The sequence below is a fragment of the Chrysochloris asiatica genome, unplaced genomic scaffold (genome assembly GCF_000296735.1).
Source record: "Chrysochloris asiatica unplaced genomic scaffold, ChrAsi1.0 scaffold00035, whole genome shotgun sequence".
Lineage (NCBI taxonomy): Eukaryota > Metazoa > Chordata > Mammalia > Afrosoricida > Chrysochloridae > Chrysochloris > Chrysochloris asiatica.
Genome location: NW_006408553.1, coordinates 22656222 through 22681451, shown reverse-complemented (window position 1 = coordinate 22681451; position 25230 = coordinate 22656222). Strand labels below are relative to the sequence as shown.

At 39.7% G+C, this 25230-nt stretch overlaps 1 pseudogene; it reads left to right on the top strand.

Annotated features, from left to right (window-relative positions):
• The first annotated feature begins 19421 nt into the window (after positions 1–19421).
• The window catches only part of LOC102810958, a 111291-nt pseudogene continuing 105482 nt past the window's right edge, over positions 19422–25230 (top strand).

Sequence of the window (25230 nt, the reverse complement as noted above, 5' to 3'; positions counted from 1 at the left end):
TTGTCTTCTTAATGACTTTTTGCTCTCTTCATGTATGATGTTCTTGATGTCATCCCACAACTCTTCTGGTCTTCGGTCTTTAGTGTTTAATTCATCACTATGGCTATTAAAGATTACAGTTTTCAGTATGGATTGCACCCCAATGTAAAGAAAACAAAAATATTCATATATATAGTTTATATGTACTATCACCTGGAGGTTAAGTTAATAGCTACAGCAGAAATTATAAACAAGGATACCTCTTATTTGTGGCTCTGTTTGTACTTGTAGCTTCCAGGAAGTTTAATTGTTCTGATTTTAATACATATGTTCTTGTTAGGAACTATCAACACATGACAAAATTGACTAAGCCTACTGCCCTAGTTTTAAAGTATAGCGTGTCGAGCAAAAGGAACAAAAGAGATATTTTAGTCCTATCTCTCTCTCTCTCTGTTTAACACATGAGAACAGTGTGCCAGAGGGAATATATCACTTCCCCAAAATTCTATAAATCCATAGTTGAGACAAAATAGAGCACATGTTACAGAAACGTAAACACACTTTATTCATTGCAATGTTAAGTGTAAAACTCCAAACTCAAGCTAGTAATTTAGAAATCAGGAATGTAAATAAAAATGCATTTAATGATGGAACTTCCTCTGCATTATATATGTGACTGTTTATTCCATTACATTTGGACCTACACACATGTCAGATATAAGTTGTATTATGTCATTTTTCTATGGTCTCAATTTTTAATAAATAGTTATGAAGTCACAATGTTAGTTATACCTTTTTCCCTTCTTTGACTTCTATGTCAATCATATGAAGAGTTAATGAGTGACTATAGCACGTTTTTACATAAGCTCTACATGCAATGAAGTCTTAGTGTAAAGGGACTAGCCAAAAGTTACAAATGGAAAAATACTTAAATGGCATATAGCTCCCACTTGCCTTTCTTGTAACTCAGTTTTCTAAGGAATACTGACATTATTTACAAAACTATGAAATATCAAGTGGACATAAAAACTGCCAAGTTTCTTAGACAGCGACATCTTTACTATACAGATGGCTGGAAAGATCAAAAGCTGAATGAAAAAATTTAATAATACCAATGCATTAGAGAACTTTAGATGCCTAGACTAATTTTAAAAGTTGCAAATGTTCAATAATAGCTGCACTGATGAAAAGGAAAGGAAAGTGGGGAGAAAAGAAGATAAATTAAAGAAAAAGACCTAGAGTGGGAGGAGTTCCATGTCTAACAAAACAAGTCCCACATTGACTCTGCTTTTTACATGGCATTTTTGTATGCAAAGGCAATTTAGCAGAAATGAGAATGAAAAATAAAGGAAAGAGATCAGTTCTCAAAGCTGGAGTGACCATAATATCTGGGTTCCAAAAGCTGGACATTAATACTGTCCACTTATTGAGGCAATACCATAATTTCTATATAGAAGAGATTTCAGAGCAGCAATTCTGTTAAAAAGTAACAGCCAGGGACTTGTCTCAAAGTGACATTTGTACAGTAATGCACAATTTTTGCCTTGGATTGTATCTGTATTAGGGTCACCTTGATGCAGTGACAAAAATTAAGGGGGCTACTTAAGTGGAATCCTTATCCCCATCCAGAATCTCCTGATGTGTGAAATTTCCCACTTGAAAAGACAAGCAGACCCACCTGGAGCAGCTAGAGGAACAGAAGATACTTCTTGAAAGAAAGACCAGCAGGAAAAATAAAAAATAAAAATGGCAGTCTGATTGACTACCACAAGAACAAGCAAGTTGTTCACCAGGGAGCCATCAAAGCAAACAATCAAGTCCCTTCTAGTAAACCCCCTTCCAAGACTGAAACTCAAAGAGAATACACAAGCAAGCATGCAATCTTGCTGATGACCACATTGGTCTACTGATGAGGGCAAGTGGGGGAAAAGCAGCAATGAAGATATGGGTGTGTCCAACCATGTTAAATTAGACTCCCATCAACCTGAAGTTAGAGCTGGTTGGCCAGCAATATGGTGAGACCTGTGGACTCTTAAGCCCATGAACAGGGAGATAGCCACAGAGGGCTAGAGTGGAGAGTGAAGCATCCAGCTGATATGAAGTGAGGGGAGATGCACAAGAACACCCATACTTGCAATAGTACCCATGTGACCCAGCTTCAATGACTGAATGATCAGAACTCTATTAGAGAAAGAAAGAAGGGGAAAAAAGTGTAATCTGCTACAATTTGATGAACTTGACCTGTACTTATGGATGTAATAACTTAAAAGAGGGAAGGAATCTTCACAACAAGGACCATCCCTTTCCCTCTATATACAGGGTTGATAGGGATAGGCAACTTAGACATTGGCTACCTAAAATGGGGGAACTATAAAGGCACGAAGTGACTAGCTTATAAGTTTTCAAGATGAAGTTTAGTTTCAGAGGGTACGGAAGAAGGTAGAATTTCCACTGAGTGGTTTCCAACCAGTCTAAATGGGGCTGGTGAAGGGAGATGGGGATAAGACTCTTATGGTTCAATAGTGAGTAACTGTTATCAGAACTGATTGTGATTGCTGAAATTTGTAGATGTTTTGTAACAAAAAGAAGGGAGTGGTTGATCTTGCAGTCCAGGAGCAGAGGATCAGAAAGGCAGAAGAGTGGGAGCAAAGTGTGGGACCCTATTCAGAGAAACAGCCATGACAGAGATGGAGGTAGAGACAATGACGTAGAAAGATGGAATGGCTGGGGACTCTAGACTCATGGAGGGAGAGGAGCTGTGTGGTGGTGGCCGGGGGAAAGGCTTGCAGAGTACACTCTTTGTTTGAATGACTATATATTCCTGAGTTTTGGTGTACATCCAAAAACAAAAACAGGGAATAGAAGCAAATACTTTGAATGATGAAGCATAGAGGGGATTGTAATCATTGCGATGAAATGAAATACGATAGGATGAGTGTAAAACTGATATTCTCCCATGTAAACTATCACTCAATTCACAATAAAAACTTTAAAAAAAAAACAAAAAAAACAAAAAAAAACAAAAATACACACACAAAAAAAATTAAGGTGGCTAAATCATTCCTTACTCATACACAATCCACTTTCTAGATCTGCCTCTGCATTTTGGATATGTATATGTCCCCTTTTGGACTTTTTATGATGTAGACTCTACAGGTAGTATAAGAGCAAATGAGTTGAAGAAAAAAGCCCTCCAACTCTTAGTTAAGAGTCTTGGTGTGGTGCTGTAGGATAAGCAAAGGACTGTTAACTGCAATATTGACAGTTCAAATCTAACACCTGCTCCTTGGAAACATTTACAGGGTCACTACAAGTCAGAAATACTTGAGGGCACTTACCAACAACAGCCCTTAGTTGAAAGGAGACTTCAGGTCTGAAAGTCATAAGCAGAGTTGAATAAAATGATAATTGTTGAACCTGGCTAGTGGGAATATGGGAGTTCAATATGCTATTCTTACGCTTGCTTGATGACTTATATAATAAAAACTGGAAGAAAGGAAATAGGGAAAGAGGTAAAATGGGGAAGGAAAGAGGGACAGAAGGAGGACAGGAGAGAAGGAAGGAAGGAAGAACAGAGAGAGTAGATAAAAAGTAACAGGAGACCTGACAACCCATGGAAAATAGCGATCATTTGCCTACCAAGAATGCCATCTACCGCAAAGACTACCCACTCTACATGAACATGTCTAATTAAATAGGACCCACATTCTGAACGTGATCCTCTGTCTTGTTAAAACTATTCCATAAACTGCCTCAGCTCTTGGGAACATTTATCCCCTTTTGAGAGGTTCAGCAACAAGGGTCTGGAACTGTCCAATGGCAGAAAATCACATGTGAAGTTAAAATGTCCTATCATTCAGTTCTCAGTCGAGCTTCTCTGTGCCACAAAAAAATGCAAGTCCAGCACATCTGCTTCCCAGCTGCACAGCTTCATCCCAGACAAGTGTTGTGGTGAACCAGGTGGGGCCATATTTTATAGATCCTATTTGCAATCATTGTATATACTCTTTTATTTCTTGAAAATCCTTCACTACTCAGCAGGCTCAGAAATGCATGTCAATTTTTCACTTGCCAAATTAATAATCTGCCTTTCAGATGCCAAGTTCAGAAGGTGTTTAGAAGGAGAACTAAGGGAGTATGATTTGATAAGTAGTGGGGTTTTAGTTCTCCATGGAAACCTGAAATGAGTAATCATACCTACTTGTGCTTCTATCCAGGAGACATTTTTCTCTAAGCTGATGAGCACTTTCTAAGCATAAATAAACTGAAAGATCCTTGGGGATGTTGGTGAGGTTCCTTGGAAGTAGATTTTTATAAAGTAACTTGTATAAAGTTTTTCATAAAGTAGTTTTTTAAAGATAATAATCAATTCACCAATGGTTTATAAGAACTTTTTAGATCCCAAGTATTGTGCCTTGTGCTAGAAATAAGATAAAATGCCATCAACCTCACTCTTAAGGAGGTAAAAGTCAAGTGGATAAATCAACAATGTGACACATGTGTTACTAAGTGTTTATTTAAGAATAAATCATGTGAAGACAGAAAGAAAAGGCTACAAAGGACAAGTCATTTGAAGTGAGTGTTGAAGGATGAATAAGATCTCACTTTTGATGGATGATAGGGAAGGGAGAGCACTGCAGGTAGAAGGAACAGTATGAACCACACACAGGTGTTAAATGTGCACCTATCATCTATTCACTGTATCAATCTTTTGAAAATATTAGTATGTACATTCTACATACTGTGTTCCTAAGATATGCAGGGAGCAATGTAAACAGAATTCAGATGTGGTCCCTGCACAAAAGGACTCACTGTAAAGCCTGCTTGTTGGTGCCTGTGAGGGTCTCACCTGGAGTCTGATAGGAGATCTCGAAGTGGAAAGGGTCTGTTTCTAGCCTTGGGAAAGGCATTCATTATGAAAGGAAACCTATGTTCTATTTTTGTCCTCCACCACTCAAGAGCCAGAGGATGGGGAATTAAGGACCAGAGGAACAAGAGGGCAAGATAAGTCTCAGATGTAACTTCATCAATGTATGATTTTGTTGGGCCTTCCTTGTAGTTTTCATTGGATTTTCCTAGATCACTTCTTTTTTCTTCATTCACTTCTTGTACCACTTTCCCTACCTCCAAATAAACACACTCACTTATAATCCTTTGAACCTCCAATACCCAAGGATCCTACAGCAAACGTTACTCTAGATTGCCTTTCTCAGATATTTCCCATATCAGTTTCTTCTCCAATAGAACACCCATCCCTTCAATTGTGATAACCTAAGTTCTATGTTGAAAGGAAAATGAGCAAAGTGAAATAGTTCTAGTAAGGCATGAATGATTAAAATTCTATAGTAATCTTTTATTATTATTGTCATTTAGCTCAAATTATAAGTAACATTTTGAAAGCAGTATTTTAGGGTAGAGATTTGTTTCAACAACCAGGACCCAGACTCCACCACCCATGTTCAAAACTGGCCCTGAGAATAAGGAGATTTTGTTTTTGTTAGGTGTCATCAAGTCAGTTGCAATTCATAGCAACCCAATGCAAATGAACACAAAACACTGCAGGTTTCTGCACCATCCTCATAATTATTGTTATGTTCTTATCAATGGAGAAAAGATTGAAGTTGTCAAGGACTTCATTCTTCTTGGATCAACTATCAACACTCACGGAAGCAGCAGTCAAGAGATCAGATGACGTATTGCATTGGGAAAATCTGCTGCACAGGAGCTTTTTAAAGTATTGAAGAACAGAGATGTCAGCTTGAGGACTAAGGTACGCCTGACCCAGTCCATGGTGTTTTCAATAGCCTCATATGGATGTGAAGGCTGGACAATGAATAAGGAAGATCGTAGAAGAATTGATGCCTTTGAGTTGTGGTGTTGGAGGAGAATACTGAAAGTGCCGTGGACTGCCGAAAGAACCAATAGATCTGTTTTGGAAGAAGTGCAACCACCGAGTGCTCCTTGGAGGCCAGGATGGCTAAGCTTTGTCTCTCATACTTTGGACATATTGTCCCAAGGAAACAGTCACTGGAGAAGGATGTCATGCTGGGTAAGGTGGAAGGTCAGAGAAAAAGAGGAAGACCCCTAACAAGATGGATTGGCCAGGTGGCATCATTGATGGACTCAAGTGTGGCAGCGGTAGTGAGGTTGGCCCAGGATCGGACATTGTTTTGTTCTGCTGTGCATGGGGTCACTATGAGTCGGTTCCGACTCTATGGCACCTGACAACAACAACATTGTTCCTGCCACTGTGCCAACCCATCTCATTGAGGGTCTTTCTCTTTTTTGCCGACCCTCCACTTTATCAAGCATAATGTCTCTCTCAGGGACTCATCCCTCCTGATAATATGTCCAAATACAATAAAAAAAAGTTTCACCATTCTCCCTTTCAAGGAGGATTCTGGCTGTACTTTGTCTAAAAAACAGATTTGTTCTCCTGGCAGTTCATGAAACTTCAATATTATTCTCTAATACCATAATTCAAATGCATTCACTCTTCTATGGTCTTTCTTGTTCATTGTCTAATTTTAACTTGCCGATGTTGTTGTTGTTAAGTATCATTGAGTGGGTTCTGACTCATAGTGACCCTGTATAGGGTTTTCAAGGAGCAACTGGTGGGTTTGAACTTCTGACCTTGCGGTGAGTGGTCCAGTGCTTATCCAAAAGCACCACATCAAGACTCTTCAAATGTATATGAGGCAATTAAAAATATCTTCACTTGGGTTAGACACACCATAATCCTCAAGCTGACATCTATACTGTTTAACATTTTAAAGAGGTGTTTAGCAGCAGATTTGCCTAATGTAATATCTCATTTGATTTCTTGATGGCTGTTTCTATGAATACTAATTGTGTATCCAAGCAAAATGAAGTCTTTGACAACTTCAATTTTTCTCTCCACTTATCATTATGCTATTTATTTGTCCAATTGGGAGGATTAGTAGTTTGTTTGTTTTTACATTAAAATGAAATCCATACTGAAGGCTGTGTGTTTGATCTTCATCAGTATTTCAATTCCTTTTTGCTTCCAGCAAGTAGATTGTGTCATCCTCAAGATTGCAACGAGTCCTTTTCCAACCCTGATGTGATGTTCTTCTTCATATAATCCCGCTTCTGGGAATATTTGCTCAGCATACAGATTGAATAAATATGGTGAGAACTAGAAGAGTAAATAGTGATTCTTGTGGCTTTCCAATGTGCTCTTTTGCATGAAAAAGGAGAAAACCTCTGCTTTTCTTCTGTCTATTGTCTCTGTTCCATCTATGGAGAGCTGCCCTGAACAGATCTCCTTGAAAGGTTAGCAAGGACTGTGTAAGCGCAAACAATTTGAATTTGGCTTCTAACTAAGAGATTGGCAGTTTGACTCCACCCAGCGGTGCTAGAAAAGAATCTATGCCCAACAGGTCTCAGCCATTGAAACATTATAGAGCAGTTCCACTCTGACAAACATGAGGTTGCCGTGAGAATCAATTCATCAGCAATGGGCTAGATTTTTTTGGTTTATAGAAAACAGTTGCCCAATAGCAGGTAAAAACTTAATGCTGAGAACCAGTTCTGCCCAGATCAGGTCTCACCTAGAGAAGCCAAGCACTTCCAGGCAGAGACTTATGGAAACCCTCATACAATCTTTTGTTATAAAGACAATGTTGTTGTTGTTGTTGTTACATTCTGATTCATAGCAACCCTGTATAGGGTTCTGAGGAGTTGCTGGTGAGTTTAAACCTTGCAGTTGAAACTGACCTTGTGGTCCTATAGTCTCTCCTGCAGTGCCACACCAGGACTCCAATCAAGTCAATGTTGTTATTGTCGTTGTTAAGTGCCATTGAGTTGGCTCTGAGTCACAGAGACCCTGTATAGGGTTATTCGAGGAGCAGCTGGTGAGCTTGAACTGCAGATCTTAGAGTTCAAACTGACCTTGCAGTGCAGTGCATTAACCCACAGTGCCACACCAGGACTTCAATGTAGTCAGTAGTTGATTCTAATTTATAGTGACCCCATGTGACAGAGTAGGACTAGGGTTTCCTTGACTGTAATCTTTATGGAAGCAGACTGCCTCATCTTTTCCCCGCAGAGTAGCTGGTAGATTGGAACTGCTAATCTTTCAGTTACCTTCCATCAGAGTAGCCTTCCCTCGTCAATCTCCTTGTTTCTTCTTCCAGATGATCTATAAGGTATTCATTCCACAGATGCTCAGGGATTTATGTCCAAGCTATAACAGCTACTCACTAGGGTCATCTCCTGTTTCCTAACTTTTATAGATAACAGATTAGAACTCCTAGGAAATCTTGAATCTCCAGACCTCTACAGGATCTTCTTCTGGGACAAAACCCGAACTAAGCCATTTCTGGTTCAAGTCCAACCCCTTAAAAACTAGACCTCTCTTAAGCAGAAATTTATCTTTGGAGAACTGTAGAGCCAGGATTGTCTCAGAGCTTCAGGATAAATGTCTGCTGATAAGGCAAGCCCACATCCTTGGTGGCTCTTCTGTAGTACTGTCACATGAGCAATTGTCACTGGTGTGTAAGTGATCATTGAAGTTTGTCCTCAAGCAGGTGGGGGTGGGTGAATTCAGCTACTCACTATCAGAAAAGGCTGCTTTGAAAGAGACTAAGACTTAAATCTGACTAAATAGAGAGGATCAAGAATTCATTAGTACATTCAAAGGAGTCTGGAATGTTTTCCTCTCTTTTTTTTTCTCCAGTTTCAGGAAAATAGAAGGAAAGGGAAAGAAAAAAAAAAAAAAAAACTAATCTCAAAGATTGAGGAAATCTTATCAGTTTAAGAGAATTCAAAGAAAGCTCAGCTGTTTTGCAGACTCTTTTCGTTTATTTTGTATGCAGTCACCCAGATAGCCCCCACTGGGCTCACTTCTCTTCCCTGTAAACAACTGGCTCTAATTAAAACTTTTCTGTGGGATAAAGGTATATAACCTTGGAGAGTCAATAAAAAATGGCTTCACTCTTAAGCCTTCCAAAAGCATGTGGTCCCTTTGTCAGGTCTTAGACAAGGTTAATTTATGCCGTCGCTATCTTGTTCTGAAGGACTCTGGTTACTCCACATCTGTTCTCTGTCTAATCTGTGTACGAACATTGTGGTGGTCTTGGCAGCTCGATGCATGTCATGGTCTCTTAACAATTTCTTACCCAAAATGTACAGACTTTCAGATTTGATTTTCTCTCTCCCTTTGCCTCCATAAAAGCTTTCAATTTCCTCTCAGACCTTACCCTGACTGTTCCTGTCCTCTGTACCCAGCAGGGAAGCACTGTCCAGCTCCCCAGCCCCAGGGACTTCAAGTCTGGGGAGGCCCTACAAAAAACAGGTAGTAATTATTTCTTTTCTAAATAGAGAAAAATTATGACATGAAAAGTGAATTTATGCAAGGAAATATGACTGGTATCATGCACCACTTTTTAATCTGTGACTCTTAACTCTGATTTTTAAAAATCAGATTAATAAAGACATGCTACATTAGTTCAGTATTTATTCTTTTGTGAAATTTTATATTCATTTGTGTATGTGTGTTCTGGATCAAATTTTCAAATTCACTTTTTTTCCTATAAATTCAATCTGCAGTCAAAATAGTTTGAAACTGCTGGTGTGGTGCATTTTGATCTAAGTCACAGCTCTACAGCATAATCATTTTCTACCCATGTGACTGTGAGCAAGTCCATTACTTTCTCTGAGCCTCTGTTTTCTCATCTGCACATTGGGAATAATAATATCTACTCTACTAACTTGCATGATTTCTGAAAGGTCCCAATGAGATAATGTTGTTGTTGTTAAGTGCCATCAAGTTGATTCTGACCCATAGCAACTCTGAACAGGGTTTCCGAGGCTGTAAATCTTTACAGGAGCAGAAAGCCTCATCTTTCTCCCGTAGAGCAGCTGGTAGTTTCGAACTTGCAGCTCGCAGCCCAATTCGTAACCACTACACTGAGATAATAAGCCATGGTATTTTAAAAAGCTTCATATACATGTGAAAATTTGACAGTGAATAAGGAAAACCATAGGAGAATTGATGCAATTGAGTTATGGTGTTGGAGGAGAATATTAAAAGTACCATGGGCTTCCAAAGGAATAAACAAATCTATGTTGGAAGAAGTACAAGAAAGCTCCTTAGGAATCAGGATGGCCAGACTTTGTCTCTCATACTTTGGAAATATTATCAGGAGAGACCAGTCCTTGGAGAAGGATATCATATTTGGTAAAGTGAATGGTAAGCAAAAAAGAGGAAGACACCCAATGGGATGAATTGGCATTGTGACAGCAACAGTGGGCTTAAGCATAGCAGGGATTTGGAGGTTGGTGCAGGACTAGACAGTGTTTCATTCTGTTGTACATATGCTCGGTATGAGTCAATACCAACTTGATGGCCACTAACAACACAAGATCATATGTGTGCTAAGTTCTATACCATTGGTTTTCAAAATATATTTCACAGAGGATCCTTAAATATGACATGAGATGAGGGGAGGACAACCAAGGTGAGGGTTCTGACTTCATGCTTGGCTTTAGATCCTTACACATTACTTATTCAATAATCATATTGAATGACCACTTGGAAATAAACAAAATCCTTGCCTTCATTTTAGTGGGGAAGGAAAAAAAAAAAGTGATATGGTGCTAAGGTCTATGGGAAATAATTAAATATTCTTCAAGTAGACCAGTGTATTTGTTACCAATTTTACCTAATATTCCACACAAGATTTTTTGGCAAGGTTTGGTGGCTAAAATGTTGAAAACCACAGTGTTATTTTAAAGTATTATACCATGTAATGTACTCAAAGTCCCTTTTTGTAAGGATACTCTCAGAATGCTTTCCTTTTATGAGTTGTCTGTGAAATCAACTCTGGACATCTCTCAGTTAAATCACCATTAGTTTTTAGTAAAAACAGGGTCTAAATGAACAAGAAGGGCTTCTTATCTGAAGATAAGTAAACTACGGAATTTGTTACCTGAATTAGTTCTAGGAATGAAAATATAAACAGGCTCAAGACCTGTTTAGATAAATGCATAGACAGTAAATCCATGAGAACATTAAAATTTTAAAAGGACATTAAAAAAAAACTTTTGCTATCCCATTGATCCTGACTCACAGTGACTCAATAGGACAGTGCAAAAACCATCAGATTTCCAAGCCTGAAATCTGCAAGTAAACAGATAGCTATATCTTTCAGTTAACAGCTAAGTACTTATAAATGCACATCAAACTAAAAGAATAATTCTTGAGGGTTCCCAGGGAGGAAAGGAGGGGACAGGAACTCACAGGTTAGCTCAAGTGAAAGGAAGGACAATAAAAAGGAGAGGGATGGCAAGGCACAAGAAGGGGGAGGGTGTTGATGAACTGGTATGATAGGGAAAGACTTAGGGAGGTTTTCATGGGCTAAATGGGATAGTGATAGATTGTGAAGTATGCACAAATTATAACAACAGGGCTCTATGATATAAGGATAAAGACATAGTCTGAATGGGTAAACGAGGGAAAATAATGTTACGGTGCTTGACTGTTTGGTGGATATTGGTTTCTCCTGCCTACTATTATAATATAGACATTTAAGTGGGTTCAAAAGAAATATTTTTAGTTATGATTACAGAAGGTTTGTAAGCCCATCTTAAGTCTACAACTGATTGGATTATCTAAAAGGGTACTAGAATGTGCCCAGGGAAATAGGCTTCTGGTTAAGCCTTTTGGAGAATGGGGCCCTTAGGTGGAATCCTGAGCCTCAACTAGAACCTTTGAAGATGGGACATTCCCAATTGAAAAAACATGAAGACCAACTTAGAATGGTAAGAGGAACAGAAGAATTTCATAAAAGAAAGATCAGCAGGAGGAGAAAGCGGACTGTTTGGCTGTGACAAGATCAAGCAAGCTAGTTGCTTTTCTGTGGAGCCATCCATGCAGAAAAGTCAGCCCATCAAGGTAAACCCCTTTCTCAGACTGACACTTAAAGGGAACATATGAAAAATCTTGTAGGCTCGTTGGTGACTGTCATGGTCAACTCGTGAGTGAAAGTGGGGGAAATGCAGCAATGAAGACACGGACCGAGTTTGGCCATGTTCCATAGGTATCTGATGACTTTGAGATGAGAGCGAGAAGATGATGGGCTGGCTGGTTTGAACTTCTCACAGACGAGTGAACTCCCAAGGCCAAGGACACTGACCTATCAACTGGGAACTAGAGTTAAGATTGAAAAAGCCAGCTGATCTGAAGTGGGGGTAAGCGTTTGAGAACTCCAAAACTTGAAGATAGTACCCATTTGACCTATCTTGGATGGCTTACTGACTAGAACTGAATTAGATGAAGATAAAAATGTATGATACAGTGGGCAAGCATAAATTGCTACAATTTGATGAACTGGACCCTTGTTTATGGCAGAAGTTGCCCAAAATTCCAATCTAAAGGGAAGATTTCTTCATATCAAGGATCAAGCATGCCTCCTAACTACACTGAGTTGATTGGGATGGGCAACTCAGACATTGGCTATAAAATTGAGGGGCTTTAAAGGTGTGAAGTGGCTGGCTTACAAGCTCTCATGAGGATGCTTAGGTTTAGAGTGAGGGGAGTAAGATAGAATCTCCATTGAATAGTTTTCCTCTTGTCCATATAGGTTTGGTGATAAGGGGGATAGGATGTTATGATTCATTTGTAAATAATTGTTATCAGGACTAATGGCCATTGTCACAACTGTAAATGTAGAAGAGGTGTAACTAAAAAGGGGGAGCAGATAATTTGTATTTCAGGAACAGAGGACCCTAGGACCAACAAGATGGAAAGGCATGAGAGGATCAAGATATCCTAACCAGAGCAGAGGTGAACAGAGATGGTGGCAGAGGTGATGGTATAAAGAGAGCAGAGTTCCCGTTTGGGCACCTGAAGAGACAGCCAGGTAAGAAGTCTCCATGGGGGAGGGATTGAAAACCCAGAGAAGCTGCATTCATGGAATGACACCAGAGTTCTGGATCTATCATAAAGTCCAGGATGTCAGCTTCCTGTACTGACAAATGAAAAAGTTGCAATATAAAGGAAAATACTGCAAGTTAGGAATTGCTGGAGATAGGTCTCCCTCTGCAGCCACCTTGCCTGGGCAGAGTTCAGAGGGTGGGGCTACAGCCAGACCTGCATAGGAAACTGGTGCTAAAAGCAGTGCAGTGACAATTGCAAAAGGAGGTGCAGGGTATTCTACACATTTTTTCCTCCTATTACCTGTTGCGCCTTCTTTGCCCAGCCCAGACACCTTCAGGTGGGTGAGTGCACATATCCCCCCGCAAAAAACAGTCCAGCGCTGACCCCACAGTTTTCCCATAGTACAGAAAGAAAGAGCTTTGTGCTACTTATGACATCAGCCTCTGGGTTGCAGCCCTAAAATTAACTTGTGCAGCACACTTTACTCAGGCCTATCAGGCCTGACAGACAAACCATATAACAATCTGTAAAATCCCAACATAAAAGGATGCAGCTATTGTGAGAATTAGGCTGTGAACACATTAGATACCTGTTAGATATCTAACTGACCTTCAAAGAAAAAAATAGTGGACATTCTCTCTCCCATTAACTTTTCAATATCTATCTGTGCACCTCCACGGTGGTGAATACAGGAGGGGCCTGAGTAAGCAGACACACCCACCCACAGCTGGAGGCTTCTACGGTGCACAAACCCTGCCTGAGTAGCAAGGCAACTAGACAGTCAGCCACAGTTTTATTTTTGTTTCTAAGTTGTGGTTTTTGTCTCTGCTTTTATATTGTTTCTGCTTTTGATCTTTTTTTTTTTTAATCACACATTTTTCCTGGAGGTGGGAGCTTTTTCTCCCAACATTACCCAAGAAGAGAGAGAAATCATGGTCATATACCCAAGCTACAAGCATACCCCATAATATTCTATCATTGAGACAAGAGCCAGTAACAGCTGCTTAGCATTACATGCATAAAGGGAAGCCTATCCCCTGATCATATCAACAAGGAGACACTCAATAAACTTAATAACACAACAACAAACATCCATTTAAGCATTAAAAAACCCAAATAACTACTGGAAATGACAAACAAAAGATCTCAAACACAACAGACGATCACAAAACATGTCCAAAAGCAGAAAAGAGTAACTGAGACAAATGTGCCAGAGGCAGACAAAGTCTCCTCAGAAGAGGAAGAGCAGTTTTGGATTTGCCTGAGAAGGAATTCAGAAGAATGATATGGAAACAATTTCAAATGCTCAGAAAAGGGTGGAGGAAAGTACTACAAGAGCAATCAAACAAGATTGATACAGCATTGGAAACTATTAAAAACCTGAAAAAAAGAGGTTCAGATGATTAATAATAAAATTTCTGAAAGAGACAATACACTGAAAGGGGAAAGGATCAGAATGGAAGAGATGGAGGCCAGAACTAGTGAACAATGACAGCATTGAAAAAGACATTAGGAAAGAAATAGCATTTATAATAGCTATCCAAAGGTTGAAGTATTTAAGAATAAACATAACCAGAGAAACAAAAGACCTATACAAAGAGAATTTCAAAACACTAGTACAAGAAACCAAAAGAGACTTACAAAAGTGGAGGAACATACCATGTTCCTGAATAGGAAGACTCAACATCATGAAAATGTCAATACCCAAAGCAATATACACATATAATCCAATCACAATCCAGATTCCAGCGACATTCTTCAAAGAGATGGGAAAGACAATTACAAACTTTATGGAAAGGAAAGAGACCCAGGATAAGCAAAGTACTGTTCAAAAGAAGAACAAGGTCGGAAGCCTCTTATTCCCAGTGGTCAAAACAGTCTGGTACTGGTACAATGAAAGATACATTGATTAATGGGACAGAATCGAGAATCCAGAAATTTACCCATGCACATACAACCGACTGATTTTCAACAAAGTGCCTAGGTATGTTATGTGGGGAGGAGATAGTCTCTTTAACAGGTGGTGCTGGCAGAACTGGAAAGTGATATGCAAAAGATTGAAACAAGGTCTTTATCTCACACTCCATACAAAAACCAACTCAGCATGGATTAAAGACCTAAATGTGAATCCCAAAATTATGAAAGTCATCAATGAAAAAATAGGGACAAATGTGAGGGCTCTAACACAGGGAATAAACAGACTACCAAACATTTTGAAAATTACACTCAACAAAAGTAGACAAAATAGATGATAGGGACATAATAAAAATTAAAAACTTACGTGTATCAAAAGAATTCACCAAAAGAGTAAAAAGGGAACCCACAGAATGGGAAAAAATCTTTTGCAACCACACATCAGACAAGGGACTCATTTCTAAAATATATAGGAAGCTACAAAGGAGCTCTGGTAGCGTAGTGGTTACGAATCGGGCTGCGAGCCTTAAGGTCAGCGGTTCGAAACTACCAGCCGCTCCGCGGGAGAAAGATGAGGCTTTCTACTCCCGTAAAGATTTACACCCTCGGAAACCCTGTACAGGGTTGCTATGGGTCGGAACCGACTCGATGGCACTTAACAACAACAACAACAACACCTCTATAAGAAAAAGGCAAATAACCCAATTAAAAAATTGGCACAGGACATGGACAGACACACCACCAAGGAGGAAATTCGTGCAGCTAACAAACACATTGAGAAATGTTCACGATCACTAGCCCTTAGAGAGATGCAAATCAAAATAACAATGAGCTATCATCTCACATCAGCCATAATTACAAAGATTAAAAAAAATTAGAGGACAATAAATTCTGGCTAAGATGCAGAGAGACTGAGCCCCTCCTACATTGCTGGTGTAATTACAAAATGGTCCTACCACTACGGAAAACAGTATGGCACTTCCTCAGAAAGTTGGAAATAGAAATACCTTATGATCCAGCAATTCCTCTGCTTGGTATTTCTCCACAGAAATATGAGCCATAATACAAGTAGATATATGCACACCAACGTTCATAGCAGCACTATTTACAATAGCAAAAAGATGGAGACAGCCTAAGTGTGCATTAATGGAAGAATGGATAAACAAACTTTGGAACACGCACACAATGGAATATTATGATACCTTGAAGAATAACAAGGAAGCTGCAAGCCACCACATAACATAGCTAAGCCTTGAGGACATTATGCTGAGTGAAACTAGTCAGTCACAAAAGGAGAAATACTGCATAGGACCATTATTGTAAAAGCTTAAGAAAAACTATCCACATTAAAAGGGGGAAAATAGTTTTGGTTACCAGGGTGCCGGGGGTGGGGTGAGGAGAAGGAAGGGAAGGTGGAGCACAGGATAGGGAATAGACACAGGATAGTTGGAGTGTTGGGGTGGGGGGGGTGCAGACAATACACAAGAAGACAGATGGGAGAACCTTTAGGCAGGTTTGCATGGGCTAAGTGGGACAGAGGTAAATAGTGATGTATCCTCAACCTTGGAACAACAGGACTCTTGGATACAGGGACTGAGGCATGGTTTAAATGGGTGAAAGTGGGGAAATAATGTTAAGATTCTTGACTGTCTTTTGAATCTTGGTTTCTCTTGCCCACAATTGTAAAACAGACACTTGAGGGGAGAGAAAGGAATAGCCAGTAACATCACCATAGAACGCTTGTAAGCCTGTCTTCAGCCTATAACTGACTGAAATACCTAAAATGGGCCTAGACCTTGCCCAGAGAAAGAGACTTTCTGCAGAGCCTCTGCATTGCATAAGACCATAGGTGGAATCCTGATTCCCATCCAGCATCTTCTGAGGTGGGAAATTTCTACTTGAAAAGACAAGCAGACCAGCAGGAGCAGCTAGAAGAACAAAAGATGTTTCTCGAAGGAAGATTCAGCAGGAAAAATCAAAAACAAGAATGGCAGTCTGATTGACTACTACAAGAACAAGCAAGCTGTTCACTGGGGAGCCATCAAGGCAAATCCCCTCAGGGCAAACCCCCTTCCAAGACTGAAACTCAAAGGGAGTACAGGAGTGGGCATGTAATCTTGCTGGTGACCATGTTGGTCTACCATTAAGGCGAAGTGGGGGAAAAACAGCAATGAACTTGTGCGCTAAGTCCAACCATGTTCAATAGACTCCTGCCAACCTGGATTGAGACATGATTGGCTAGCAGTGTATCGAGACCTGGCCAGTATATGGAGACTCCTAAGCACAGGGACAGGGACATAGCCACAGAGGACTAGAGTGGAGAGTGAAGCATCCAGCTGATATGAAGTGAGGGGTGGTAAAAGGTTTTGTATGCAACATAACAAATTTCTGGACATTCCCTTTAGCCATGTCATCAGTGCTGCACTTCAGAATCTTATTTTCTCTTGTTCAAAATCCCAGACTACACTAGCTGCATATTTACATTATCTCATCACACTGCATACTACTTTTCTCATGTTGAATTTTATTTCATGGAGTATCACCATATGATTTCTTATGTACTTCAATTTATCTTCTCTCAATTTCTCCCAGTTATCTTCTTCACTCCCTGTAGCTAACCAAGGAAGGAGAGAAAAAGAGAGAAGTACGTTTATACTTTTTTGTCATATCCTGCAGTTAAAACCCATCACCGGCTCCTCAGAACTCCTATACAGGGCGGCTCTGAGTCATAAATGACTCAATGGCACATAATAACAACAATAGACAAAAATGGAAATTTAATTCATTGAATCTTGTCATTTAGTGTAAAATTTTGTGCACACCTAATTGACTTTAAGGGAGTCCTGGTGTGGTGTTGTGGGTTAATGCACCAGACTGCAAAGCTGTTTGAACTGCAAGATTGGCAGTTCAAACTCACCAGCCACTCCTCAGAAACCCTATCCAGAGTCGCTATGGGTCGGAACTGACTCGATGGCACTTAACAACAGCAACAAATAACTTTAAAGCATTGGTTATACAACTCTGAGGGAAGCTGATTTCTCCTTTCACAATTTTTAGGGGTAATTCTTCCTACTAATGGAAGGGCAGATATTTTACTATGAGAATTATTTTCTGTCCATCTCAAAAAATGCTTTGCAGAAAATACTGTTTTTTATAAGAAAATATTGAAAAATGTGCGGCAGTAACATCCATTAGACTTTTCTAGTAAGAGTAGAGTTCTCTTTTCCATGCTCATGCAATGGCTTAAGAAATTTAAAGCTGGCCTCCAAAGGCCTTTCTTTTAAGTGATTGTGATTTATTTCATTATACACTACTCTGAGTATCCAGAATCAGCCTATCTCCCTCCCCATATCTGACAGAATCTATGTAGATCAACATCCTGTAAGAAACATAGCATCTCATGCAAGATCTGGCTCAGACATTGGTAGATAACAGGGGTGATGATGACAAAAATCTTTGGCTTATTAAGCCATAAACTTAGCTCAAGAATTTTTATTTATAGCTGGATACAAAATATTGTGTGAATGTTGATTAGCAGGTTGTCCTATCAGGTAGATGAATTACTTGTACTTTCTCCATAGCCATTCAATATTCATTTGTCCTTCAGAATTTCTAAGTAAGAATTTGGATCCTTTACATGTTTGGGTTTTAGATTCTTTAAGGAATGCAAGAGAATTTTCTGGCACTCTTTATTAAGTGATATATGTGCTGCTCCCACTGGATGATTTGCTTTATAGTGTGACAGGACTGGTGCTGGACTTCTGCTTTGGAAACGTTTGTTTCAAATTTACAAGTATTGGTCCTTCTGAACCCTATAACTTTACATTAGAATCAAAACATGCCTTCTGCAAGAGACAGTTTACACTATATCATTAGGAAAAGGCATCCCAAGATCTTCCCCCTCTTTTTTTCCATTGGGAAGTATCATTCAGAAGCAAAAAGTAGAAACACTGACTTTAAGATTGGCAGGGAAAATACCCAGCTAAAATAACTTGGAAATATGTTGGAATTTTTTTCAGTAATATGATGTATGGAGAAAATATAATTAAAACAAGAATTGCAGAGGCTTCCCATAAGCAGCAAAGAGGAAATTCGGCTAAGGCATCTGGTTAGAGTTTGTCTCTTTCATCCTAGCAGATGACTGGTGGCTCTTCCAGTTCTAAGACTAAACACTGTGCATGTTTAACAGAAAAAAGAACTGCAAACAAATCATCTCCAAATTACCCTTAAAGTAGCAGCATTGGAGCAACTCCTGTCAAAAGGCATCTTCCAGAACATAGGCAAATGAATAAATTTATAAAGAATGACACCAGTCATAGTGTCTTCGAATTGTAGAGTTAGAAGATAGCAGAGATGTTTTGCTGAGTTTCAAACAGAATATGGAGCCTATTCATTATGTTTCCACAGTTGGTGAATAATATAATGTGGTCTCATTCCCTCACTGCTAGTTGGGAGCACAGCAGGGTGAAAGGTCAAGCTCAGAATCCAATAATCAGAGTATGAGTGCTAGCAGACTTCATGGTAGGTGGTATAATTTTTCAACAGGAACTCCTGCAGAAGAACAGTCTGGCACAATAGCTTTCTTAATGAAAGATAACAGATTATTTTATTGTAGTCAGTCACCATGCTTGGTGCCCTTGGAGATACATGTGTCCAGAATCCTGTCAAGACAAAGATTCATCAGGGGGCATTTCTAGAGGCAGCACTCTATCTACTAGAGTCCTTACAGCAGACACATGGTATGTTAAAAATAATCCATTCAAAGATAGTTTAATGATGAAACAGGGTTAAGGGAACTATCAAAGGATGTTGAAGTGCTCAAGGACTAGTAGAGCAGGGATATGTTACCACTTCTGAGCTTTATATAACTTGGGGAAACAGGGTCTGGTGAGTTAGAGGAATGCAAAGGAGTGCCTAGAAAGCCTTATTGCATGGATGATGGAGCCATTGAAGGAATACTCAGTCTTCTGAAGGTACCTTTCCTAAACCCAAAATACTGGAAAGTGCTGGGCAAGGATGCCTTGCTGATGTGGCAAAAAAAAACATGACAGAGGAGGGAAAATGAATTTTGTTTTGAAAGAGAGACAAACAGAATGATTTTAGGTATGTTGTTGTTGTTAAGTGTTGTGGAGTTGGTTCCGACTCATAATGACCCTGTACAGGGTTTCCTAGGCTATAAATCTTCATGGGAGCAGAAAGAGTCATTTTTCTCCAGTGGAACAACTGGTAGTTTCGAACTGCTGACCTTGCGGTTCACAGCCTGGTTTGTAACCACTACACTACCAGAGGTCCTTAAAATGAAGCTAATCTTCCCTAAGGAGAATTAATTTTGTTCTATGCGGATCACTTATATAATTGACTGCTCCTCAAACATGCATATACCTTCTTAGTAATGGTGCAAATATAGGGTTAATAAGCATTAATTGCCAGAAAGTTAGGAATAATAGGGAAGTTTGCTGTCACCAGAAATGTACAGGCCTTAAAATAAACCATAGTTTGAAAATCTGGTTTTAGCAGAGAAAATACACTCATTTACAAAACGAAACAAAAAAACAGAACGCCTCCCAAAGTGGAAGTATCCAAAGGACAAAAGGTATCTGGGCTAGACAGAAAAACTGAAAACAAGAGTGTGGCACTGTGGGATAATGCACCAGACTACAAACTCGTTTGAACTGCAAAGTCAGTGGTTCAAGCTCACCAGTTGCTTCTTAGAAACCCTATACAGGGTTGCTATGGGTTGGAATCGACTTGGTGGCACTTAACAACAACAACAACAACAAGGAGCTTTGGTGTGGTGCTGAGGGTTAGTGCGCTGGACCGGGAGGTCAGTTTGAATCTCAAGGTCAACAGTTCAAGCTTCTCAGCCACTCCTTGGAAACCCTATACAGGATTGCTATGAATCGGAACCTGCACTTCACAACAACAAGGAGCTCTGGTAGAGTAGTGGATATAAATCGGGCTGTTAACATCAAGGTCATTGAGGTTATTCCACAAGAGAAAGATGAGGCTTTTCCCATAAAAATTTACAGCTTCGGAAACCCTATGCAGGGTCATTATGAGTCAGAACCGACTCCATGGTGTCACCATACACATAGAAGAACTGATCTTGCATCATGTGTAGATCGTACAGAAGACTTTTCAGGCCAGCGGTGCTTTGAGGGAAAAACATGAAATGTGAAGATGAGTACTGGAAACCCAACATAGATTTCCACTATTGATAGAAGTTCTGGTATGGTGCTGTAGGATAAGCACTGGACTGCTAACCACAAGGTCGATGATTCAAACCCATCAATTGTTCCTTGGAAACCCTCTACAGGTTCAGTGTGAGTTGGAACTGACTCAGCAGCACTTAGCAACAACAGCAACAATTAATAAGCTAAGAACTATCAAACTGACATAACTTGTCTTCAACTGCAATGGCAATGGTAGCAAGAAATTACAACACTTCTGAGTTGATTAGATTCTGATTATCCCTCCTTTGCATGGACACCACAAGTTAGAGAAGTGTCCCAACTTTCAGGAGCCCAGGGGGTGCGAACAGTTAACAAGTTCTCCTGCTAACTGAAAGTTTGAAGATTCTGGTCAACCCAGATGCAAAAAGTTCCAGTCAATTTACTTCCATAGAATCAATCACTGAAAACCCCATTCCATTCTGACACACGTGGGGTTACCATGAGTTGGAGTTGACTCAATAGCCAATGTTTTTGTTTATTTTTTAACTTAGACAAGACTTATACCAAAAAGAACACAAGAAACTGAACTCAAATAGCATTTTGTGCAAACGGATTTTGGAGAGATTGCTACAGATACAGAAAGTTCATGGAGGATGAAGCTGAGCCCAAAAGAAAGAGTACCATTTAAGAAGGCAGAGTAGAATGTTGGGAAAATCCACATTCCAAGCAAAACTTCTATAGGTGGGAATGCACAAAGCATGCTGGAAAGAAGGTAAATATCTCATCTGGCCTGAGAATAGTGCACACGGTTGAGCTTAGAGAAGTGATGAAAGCAGTGTTTAAAGAAAATCATTCGGGTCCTGGGATGCCAGATGGATTGCATTGGGTAGTAACTGGAGGTAAGGAAACAAGTTAGGAAACTATTCTAGTTAGGAAATAGTTCAGGCATGAAATGATATGAGTTTAGTCTAGAATTATGGAAGTGGGAATAGAAGGGCAAGGGAGAATGTAGAGATATTGGTAAGGAATGATTAATAAGCCTTCATGACTAATTGAATGTGGAGGGCCAAGGAATCAATGAGGAACAGGAGGTTTGCAGCTTTAGTGATTCAGAAATTGATGGTGTCATAAGAGATGTAACAAATTAAGTGTGGCGAGCAGTTATAATTTATGGAAACAAGTATTAATTCAATTTGTTAGTAAATTTTTTGAGATGATATTAAGTGGCAATACTCTCCTATAAACTAATAATTCACCTAAGTTCAAAAGCTCATGAAATGATAGCATTGTGAAGTGTTGTGGTGTCGCTTCCAACTCCAAGCAACCCCATGTAGGGTTTCCAAGAAGTGGTTGATGAGTTTGGACCACCAACCTTTTAGTTCAAACCAAACTTTCAGTCGAGTGCTTATCCTACAGCACCACACAAGTACACTGCATAGTTTTATCAAACCCCAAACCTAAAAATCATCCTCATCAATTCTTTTCTTTACTTCCAAAAGCAACCTACCTCAAGGTTCAAAATCAAATTAGAAGTAGAAACTTCTACTATCTCTCAAAACTACTACAGTTACATATTCATTACCTTTTTTAAAATCACCACCTCCTTACACCTGGAATTCAGAAAACAGTGTCCTACTTCCTTCAATCACTTGTTATTGTTTAGTGCTGTCAAGTTGGTTTTGTCTCAAAGAACAAAACAGCATTCAGTCTTGCATTATCCTCACAACTGGTGCTACACTTGAGCCCATTCTTGCTGCCACTGTGCCAATCCATCTCTTTCGGGGGTCTCTTTTTTTGGCTACCTTTCCACTTTACCAATCATTGTGTCTTTCTCCAGGAACAGGTCCCTGCTAACAGAAAAGCTAGAATGTTCTTTTTAAATTACAAATATGATCCTCCCTTCCACTGGCTATGTACCCTCAATGGTTCCCTAAGGATGAAGATCAAACTTCACAGCAGAATACAAAATCTTTTCATAATTGATGCTTATTTCATTCTCTTCCCTCATTTCTCATAATTCTATGACTCATAGACTATGTCCCAATCATATAAAATTATTTACATTTTCTTGAATATGCCATGCTTTCTCATACCCCCAGTTACACACAAAGAACAAGATGGGAAATTTATACTGAGTCCCGATGTGGCACTGTGGGTTAATGTGCTGGACTCCAAGGCCATTTGAACCTCAAGGTCAGTGGTTCAAGCTCATCACCCACTCCTCATAAACCCTATATAGGATGGCTATATGTTGGTACTGACTTGATGGCACCTAACAACAACAATAGCAACAATATCAATAAAGATAATAGAGTATTGATGTAAAGAAAGACATGGAATGAGAGTAGAGTACAGAAATAGACCCATACATGTAGGGCTGATTGACTTTCAAAACAGTAGCAAGGAAATGCACATGCAAAAACATTTTTTTTAATGTTTTATTGTAAATTGTGTGATAGTTTACATGGGAGAACATTAGCTTTACATTCATCCTATTGTATATCGTTTCATTGCCATGGCTACAATCCCCTCCATGCATCATCAACCAACCAAAGGGTATACCCTTCAAGCCTTCCCCCTGGTCATCAGCACACAGCCCCTCTCCCTCTCTGGGTCTACAGTTCCCTCTCTCCATGTCATCATTTCTGCCTCCATCTCTGGCATCACTGTTTCTCTGGGTATGGTGCCGCATTCCGCACTTCTCCCTTGATGGTCCCAGGGACCTCTGCTCCTGGACTGCAAAGTCAATCACTCCCCTCAGTTTGCTACAAAATGTCTACCTTTACGTTTCCAACTCTCTCAGTCAGTTCTGATAACAATTATTCACTATTGTGCCACATGAGTGCCATCCCCATCTCCTTTCATCAGTCCCACCCAAACAGATTGGATATTACTCCATGGAGATTCTACTTTCTTCTGGATCTAGGCTCCCTCTTGAAAGCTTGTAAAACAGTCACTTCTTGCCTTTGTAGCTCCCCCATTTTGGGTAGCCAATGCCAAAGTTGCCCATCCCTGTCTACTCTGTGTATGCAGGGGATGGGAATGATCCTCACTGTAAAGATTTGTTCCCTCTTTTGAGCTACTGCATCCATAGGTGTAGGTTAAGTTAATCAAATTGTATCAGATTACTCTTTTTTTCCTCTTCTTCCTTCTTCTAGTTGAGCTCTGATCATCCAGCCATTGAAACCAGGGCAAGTGGATATTATCTGCAAGTGTGGGTATTCTTGTGCCTATGTCCTCTCTTATTATCCACTGGATGCTTCACTCTCCACTCTAATCCTGTGTGGCTATGTCACTGACTCTAGGCCCAGGAGTCCCCAGGTCTTGCCATACTGTTAGCCAACCAGGTCTCCACCAAGGTTCACAGAATTCTATTGAACGTGGTAGGGCTTAGCTTGCTGCTTCATTTCTGTTTTTCCCTCACTTCCCCTTATCAGTGACCAATGTGGTCACCTGTCAAAGTGCATGTCTGCTCATGTATTCCCATTGAGTCTTAGTCTTTGAAGGGGGTTTGCCTTGAGGGGACCAAACCACTTGCCTTGATGTCTCTTGGGTGAGCAACTTGCTTGTTCTTGTAGTAGTCAGTCGGACTGCTGTTATTATTGTATTTTTCCTGTTGGTCTTTCTTTCAAGAAGTATCTTCTGTTCTTCCAGCCACTCCAGGCTGGTCTGCTTGTCCTTCCAGTGGAAATTTCCCACATCAGAAGATTCTAAATGGGGTTTAAGATTTCCCTTATAGTCTTCAGTAATGCAGGGAGCAAAAAAATTTTTTTTACAAATAAAAACTTTTTTGCTTCAACTATATACAAAAAAAAAAGTACAAAATGAAGATAAACTTAAATATAAGGTTTGCTATTGTTGCTAAGTACCAGTGAGTTGATTTCAACTCATAGTGGTCCCATGTGATGAAGTAGAATAACCCCAATAGAATTTTCTAAGATGAAGTTTGACAGAAGTAGATCACCAAGACTTTTTCTTGGAGTACTGTTGGGTAGGTTCAAATGAACAGATTTTCAGTTGTTCTTGTGGTTATTAGGAGCCATAGAGTTGGTACCAACTCATAGTGATCCTATGCACAACAGAATGAAATGCTGCCTGGTCCTGGGCCAACCTCACAATTGTTGCCACACTTGACTCCATTGATGCTGCCATTTTCCCAATCCATCTCGCTGGGGGTCTTCCTCTTTTTCTGTGACCCTCCACCTTACCAAACATGATATCCTTCTCCAACAACTGGTCCCTTCTGACAATATGTCCAAA